Source organism: Elephantulus edwardii, unplaced genomic scaffold (genome assembly GCF_000299155.1).
Source record: "Elephantulus edwardii isolate Elephantulus edwardi_28Jun2011 unplaced genomic scaffold, EleEdw1.0 scaffold00056, whole genome shotgun sequence".
In the NCBI taxonomy this organism is placed as follows: domain Eukaryota; kingdom Metazoa; phylum Chordata; class Mammalia; order Macroscelidea; family Macroscelididae; genus Elephantulus; species Elephantulus edwardii.
In genome coordinates, this window is record NW_006399806.1 from 1,193,898 (window position 1) to 1,201,587 (window position 7,690).

Consider the following 7,690-nt stretch of genomic DNA (forward strand, 5'->3'; position numbering starts at 1 on the left):
CATCTATATCATTATTTCTATTTGTTGCGGTGACTCATAGCTGACCCTTCAGTGGGTTTTCAGTGGCTGTGAATTACACTGGAGGCTTTTGCTCAACATTTTTCCTCATAGTAGCTGGTGGATTTAAATGGGCTACATTGGGGCATATTAGGGACCTCTGCTGGCCTACTGGGCAAGGAATGGTGCTGACAATATCAAGACAGGCAGCTCAAATCCACCAGATGTATGAAGGATAATGATGGGTAGTCTTCCACTGTGTGAAAGATGACCATTGAAGGTCATCTATGAGTTGACTCTCAATCACTAGTAAGGAGTTGAATTCTAGATAAGCTTTCCCATATCCACAGGACTTTTGGGATACCCTGAGGCGGATTTCAGAATGGCAAGGTAAATACTGAATTTTTTCCCTTAGGTTGTCAATTTTTAGACTATTGAGTTAGAATCTAGACATTCTGTAACGGTGCCTGGTGGATTTTGTTTGTTTTTCTTCTTAAAAAAATCACTTGACTTTTTAAAAAGTATATGAAATATGCATTAATCAATCATGATCATAATTCTTTTTGATGCTTAAATAGTTCATGATGATCTTCGAACAGTAAAAATGACACAAGCTGGCTTATGTATCATTTTGAAAATATCCTGTTTCAAGTAAATGGCTTTTTACTTTCTGGCACAAGATGGTTTAAGACTTATCTTTTTTATTTCTTCCTTAGCTCTGGAAACAAGTATTTCACAGAAAAAGTGATTAAGTGGAAAACTTTGACAAGTGTTCCAGATAACTTCTATCCCTACCTCCCCCAACGTGTTAGAAGAAAGTGGCCCTGAAAGAAAAAGAACAAATTGACTTGTGGGTTCTATCAGCACTTGACAATGATGATACATAGAGTAGCAATGGAACTGCAAGTGGGATAGATATGGTTTGTGTCTTCAGGAAGTTTATAATTCAGAAAGAAAATCAGACTTCAGCTGTGATTAAAAATGAATATGGAATGCTATAAGCTCACCAGTGTGGTGAAATTGGAAAATTCCTGCTTAATTCAGTGTATATAAATAGTATGCCCAAATGTTTTTATTATCTCCTAAATGGCTTAATAATAATTTACAATCAACATGTAACTTGGATATTTCTCTGGATAAATGACTTGATAGGATTAATAGTCTTCTTCAAACAGATTTTTAAAAGTGTATATTAATTTCTTTTCTACATGACTTTTATCATTACTACAAATGTTTACAATGAAGTTATTAGTTCACATGGAAGGAATGTTCTACAATGAGATCATGTGGAAGGTTTTGGTCTACTTATGAATTTAAGTAGCTACCTCTCATAATTTTTTTTAAAAGTACTCTGTCTTGAATTTCACCCAACACACTCCTCTTTCTTTGAATGCAAAACCTTACATAAAGAATCTCACAAAATGCTTCTTTTGAATACAAGGAAAAGAATATCTTCCGCAGTCAGTTTTCAGGGAGCACTAGTGAGAAGAAGCAGCTGTGCCAAAGACACTTGGTTTGAATTTACCAACGGTTCCTGTGGCAAGATATTGAGCTATAACCATGAGGGCACACAGTTCAAAGCCACCAATTGCTCTGCAGAAGGATGGGCATTCTCCTCTTGTACAATTAACTGCCTCTGAAAACCTGCCAGAGGGTCAGCTATGGGTCGGCTCTGACTCCATGGTACACAACAACAACAACAACATCAAAACTTCAGAAGAAAGATGGACAGACTCCTCCAGTAAAATTTAGTCTCTGAAAATCTACTGAAACGTCTGCTATGAATCATTTGTTGCCGCTGATGGCAATGAGCTGTTGAATTTTCCTCTAAGAAATCCTGGTGATGCTGTGTTCTTTGACGTACATTTTTTGTAGGCTACTTTTAGTTTTGGGAGTTCTGGTGTCCTAGTGCTAAGAAGCTGCACTGCAATCTCAAATGCACACAGTTTGAATCTACCAGCAGCTCTATGGGAGAAGGATGGACAATCTTCTCATCTGCAACTTACTGCCTCTGAGAGCCTTCTGGAGGATCAGCTATGAATCGGTTCTGACTCCGTGACACACAATAACAACAGTCTTCAGCTGTGATGATTTTCACTTAGCAAATGTGGAAAAGACGTGCACAGGAGAACTCTGCTAAGTAAAATGTGAAGGTTTTATCTTGTTGAGGATTAAAATACGCACTTGTGTTTGCCACGAGAGAATCAGACTCCGAGGCTAGAGCTCAGCTCTCAAGAAGTCCTCGTTAACCTTGCAGATATTTAGCTGGCTCAGGGAAGAGGCTTGGGATGGACTTGAATAATTGGTAAAAATTATTACAGCCCTTATTTTATCTGATCTGTGGGAGAAGGATGAGCATCAGTCTTACATTTGAGGTTGTTTTAGAGTTATCATTTCCTGTTTCCTTTATCATTTTTGCTGCAACATGGACAAGAGACGAGCACAAATCACACTGGAAAGGAATAAAAATGAAAGAGAATAATGAGAAAACATGATCGGCTTCATGAATCAGTATACATTAAGCAATACTCATCACCAATCAGATCGAAATTGGCTTATTCAACACTGTCTTCCATTCATTCAGATATCACATCTATGCATTCAAAAAATTATTTCATTTAGACATTTGTATCAGATTCTATACTTGGCATTTAGAATAGAAAGTTTCAGAATGTGTAATTCTTTTCCTTGATACACTGAGACATGTGTGAGACAGGCTCATAAATAATTATAGCATAATTCAGATAGCATCAATATTATAAGGTACCATGGAAGTATTCTCTCTTGGAATATTGAATCAGGCTACACAGAGCTGGAACTCTGAAGAATGATGTAAAGAATGGGAAGAAGCTACTAGAAAAAAAATGGAGCAGAAACTTCAGCAAACAGAACAGCAATAATCAAGCTATCGGTGTGGCAGACATCTTTAATATTTTTTCTTTTTTAATTTTAATAAACATTTACAGAGGTTTTGGATTTCCATTCATTCATTGCCGCACTTTTCTCCCTGCTCACTCCTCCCCACCAGTTCGCTCCCCTCTCTGGAAAGAAAAAGGGGAAAAAAATTCCTTCATTAGTATACAATTCCCCCATCCCTTTCCTCCCAGCCCCCACCCCAAGTACACTTCTCTATGCAACCTCAATTCTGGATTCCTGTGCTAACCATAATACCCAATCATATATCAGCTCTAAAAAAACTAGATAAATTATGGATATTGTATTGAAACAGATGAGGGAAAGAACATATTTAACATAATTTTAAACAATTCCTATTTATTATTTACAAAATAATATACTTATTTATATTTCTATTGATAGTTAACAATATTTAAGCACTATTTATGTAATTAAGACATACATATTTAGTATTGCAAACAATCTTGAGTTTAACTATTTGAAATTATGGTCAGAAAAGTCTCAGATCACCTCTGGTATAAAAGTATGGACCAGAGAGGTGACGTTGTCACAGGGGGTTAACACTAGAATGATGGTCTACTATTTTTTATTTTTGTCTAGTGACTTAAACAGTGGATTTAAGCAGAGCAAAGATTGTGAGGATGGTACAAGACCAGGAAAGATTTCATTTTGTTGTACATAGGATTGCCATGATGCTGGATCCACTCAACACTTAACAACAACAGTAATTTAAAAATCACCCATAAGTAATAATGGATCCCTTCCTAAGTAAATTCAGTCCGTTTTCAAAGTAGGTGGTACCTAGTTTTAGCAGAGTAACAAATTATCAAAAATAGCAGTGGAATTAGCTGGGGTTTTTTTTCTGCCTGTGATACTTAAACAGGAGCATATGTCAGTGTTTGATATTCAATCAGCCTGCTGCAATATGGCAACACATTTAAGCTCTAGTGATCCAAGGAAAATAAGAATTTTTGTAAGGTTTACAGAAATTGAGTTGTATCCCTTAGAAGGTCATTTGAAAGAACTCTCTGACATTTCCCCCTGCCGTCTGAAGAGTTTCAGAAAGAACTGCCAGACTAAATTTGTGCCTGGAAGTCCTACAATTACTTGATCTATTTTCTGATAACTGTTTAATCACACTGCAATTTATCCCATTTTTAAAACACTACTTTTCATAAGCTTTATATATATATATTACACTGATCTTAGGTAGAAAGAGTCTTGTTGCTGTGTGCCACAGAGTTGGAACCAAGTAGAAATTATTATCTCTGTTTTATAAGTACAGAAGCCCATAGGCGTTAAATAACTCTCTTAATGATAGCAGGATTAGTAAGAGTCAGATGCAGACTTAAGACTCCCAACTTCTGATTTTAAGCAATGTCATCCTGAGTTGAAGCTGACTAGCTGTCAATTTTCTATTTTTTTTAATGAATGCTCTAAATAGTTTCTGAAAACTCATTAGAGTATCAGCTATGAGTTAATTTGTTCTCAGTGACTATGAGTGAGCTCTAGTGGTCTAATGCTAAGGTAATGTGCTGCCAATCCAAAGGAACTGAGTTCTAATCCACTGTCTGCTCCACAGGGGGGAACAAAAAAAAAGGGGGCAATCTCCTTCTATCTATTTTACTGCCTACCTCTGACAATCCACTGGAGGATCAGTGATGAATTGGTTCTGACTCAATGGTAAATAACAACAATAACAATGAGAAAGAGGAAGAACAATAGGTTATATGATGTAGTAGAGTGTGTTTCAGTTTTGATAATGTAGTAATACATACTTAAATGACTTTGATTCTAATTCAGTGTTGCTAATCTCTAAACTCCTTAAAGATAAGAACACAGGGGAGCAGGGGAGCTCTGATGGCCTAGTGGCAAGAAGTTGCACTGCAATACCAGAGGTGCACATTTTGAATCCACCAGATGCTCTGCTGGAGGAGGAGGAACAGTCTCCTCCTGTACCAGTCGGATCTGATCTGACAGTACGTGCATAAAAAAATAATAAAAATTTTAAAAAAGACAAGAACACCGTTTTAGTTGGTACTAATCTCTAAAGTTGAGCCCTATACTTGCACTGAACAGGAGCTTAATACATATTGCACAAAGACATGAATTCATCTTAAAGCTATTTTTTAAATAAAATAATTTATTAAATAATAATGATCATGCATTGAATATTTTTCGAGTCTCTATGTCTTTGCAATTATTTACTAAGCGTCAGAAAGCTGGACAATCACTGGCGATGGTAGAAAGAGAATTGATGCCTTTGAGCTATGGTGTTGGAGAAGAGTATTAAATACAATGGACTACCAGGAGAACAAACAGGTTTGTCCCAGAGACAGTGAAACCAGGCTGCTCCGTGTACACAAGGATTCTGAGGCATCATCTGACATGTTTCAAGGAGGAACAAATCTTTGGAGATGTACAACATGTTTGGAAGGATGGTAGGAAAGTACAAGAGAGGAAAACACTCAATGAAATGGATTGATTCAATGACTGAGGTAATGGGTGTTGGTGTGTCAGAGACAATAAGGATGGTACCAGAATAGAACAGGGTTCAGGGCTGTTGTAGATAGAATCTCTACAAGTTGCAAGTGACTCGACGGCATATAACAACAACATATACTATTGCAGAGAACACAGAATCTTTTATTTCAAGCATAAATTTCCCTTTTGGGGTCATTTTCTTCACTTACAAAACGAAATCTTTACTATTTGGTCCTAAAGTTGGCAAAGTATAATAAAGCAATGGATAAGAAAGAGCTGGTTGACATTCAACAATTACTTCCTCTAACAAATCATTAAAAAAACCCAATGGCTCTGAAGGAAGAAGTCTAAACTGCACTGAAGGCATTGGCAGAACAAAGCTTCAGGAATTGACAGAATACCAATTAAATGGTTACAGCACTGGATGTGCTCCTTTATCCTTTCCAGGAAATTGGAAGGCAGTCCTGTGGCAAACCAGCTAGAAGAGGTCCACATTTGTACCCATTTCGAAGAAAAGTAATCCAACAGAATGCAGAAATAGTAGAACAGTATCGTTAATGTCACATGTAAGTAAAATATAATTGAAGATAATTTTAAAATGGTTGCAACAGTTTGCAACAATTCGTATATAGAACTTTTGAAATCAAACCAGGATCAGGAGAGAATTTACAGACATGGCTACTAATGTCATATAGACCTTGGCTGAAAGATGTTTACCTATGTTTTAAAGATTTTTCAACGGTGTTCAACTCTGCAGATAAATACAAATTATATATAACGTTTCATACAATGTGAACTCTACCACTTTATTGTACTAATTTCAAAACGGTCTGTAGATCAAAAACCAGTTGTTCAAACTCAGAGAGTGTATACTGTGTGGTCTAAAAATAAAAAAAATGGTCCGTGTTAATGTTGCATATTTCACCATACCCATTCAATCTACATGCTGAGAAAATAACCCGAGAAGCTGGGAAATATAAAGAATAAAATGGTATCAGGTTTGCAGGAAGACTTGTTATCAACCTGTACTATTCAGATAACACAAACCTCCCTTATGGAAATTGAAAGGCACACGAAGAAGGTCAAAAAAGACTGTAACTGAGTAGATGTTACACTCCAACATAAAAATAAAAATCCTCCGAATCCACCAGATGCTCTGCCGGGGAAGGAGGGGCAATCTCCTCCTGTACCAGTCAGATCTGATTTGACGGTACACGCACACAAAAATAATAAAATAAAATGAAGAAAAAAAAATCCTCACAACTGGGCCAATATGAAATATCATAAAAAGAGATGAGCTTGATGTTGATAAGGATTTCATTTTCTTGGCTCCACAATCAACACCTACGGAAACAGCAGTCATGAAATTAAATGACATATTTCATGGGGCAGATTTAGTGAAAATGAACTCTTGAAAATGCTCAAAGACAGGATCTCTGGTAACCTAGTGGCAAGAAGCTGCACTGCAATCGCAGAGGTACAGCATTTGAATCCACCAGATGCTCTGCTGGAGAAGGAGGGGCAATCTCCTCCTGTACCAGTCAGATCCAATTTGACGGTACACACACAAAAGAGAAGGACTTCAGCCTTCAATATGGATTGAAGCTCAATACCAAGAAACAAAGATTCTCACCAATGGGCTAATTGGCAGCATCAGTATGGATGGTGAAGAGATTGAGATAGTTAACAGTTTTAGTTTACTAGGTTCCACAGTCAACATTTCTGGTAATAGCAGCCAGGAAATCAGGAGACAAATTGCATTGGGAAACTCAGCTGCCAGGGACCTCTCAAGAGTACTGAAGAGCAACGACATCAGGCTTGAGACCAAGGTGTGCCTGATCCAGGCTATATCCTTCACAATTATGTGCTATGCATCAGATAGTTGGACAGCGAATAGGGATGATAGAAAGAGAATTGATGTTTTTGAGCTGTGGTGTTAGAGAAGAGTGTTGAATATACAATGGACTGCTCGGAGAATAAACAGGTTTGTCCTGGAGAGGGTGAAGCCGGAACATAGTTTGACCATGTTGCAAGGAGGGACTGGTCCTTGGAGAGGGATATCATTCTTGGGAGAGTGGAGGGATGGCGCAGGAGAGGACGACCCTCGAAGAGATGCATCGATTCTGTAAGTGGTGGGAATGAGTGTGTCTGAGACAGCAAGGTTGGCACAGGATGGAACGGCGTTTAGGGCTCTTGGCATATAACAACAACAACAAAAACACACAATAAAATATTTTAATAAGTTAAAAAAATACTGAAAGACAAAGATACAGCTTGGAGGATCATGGTGTGC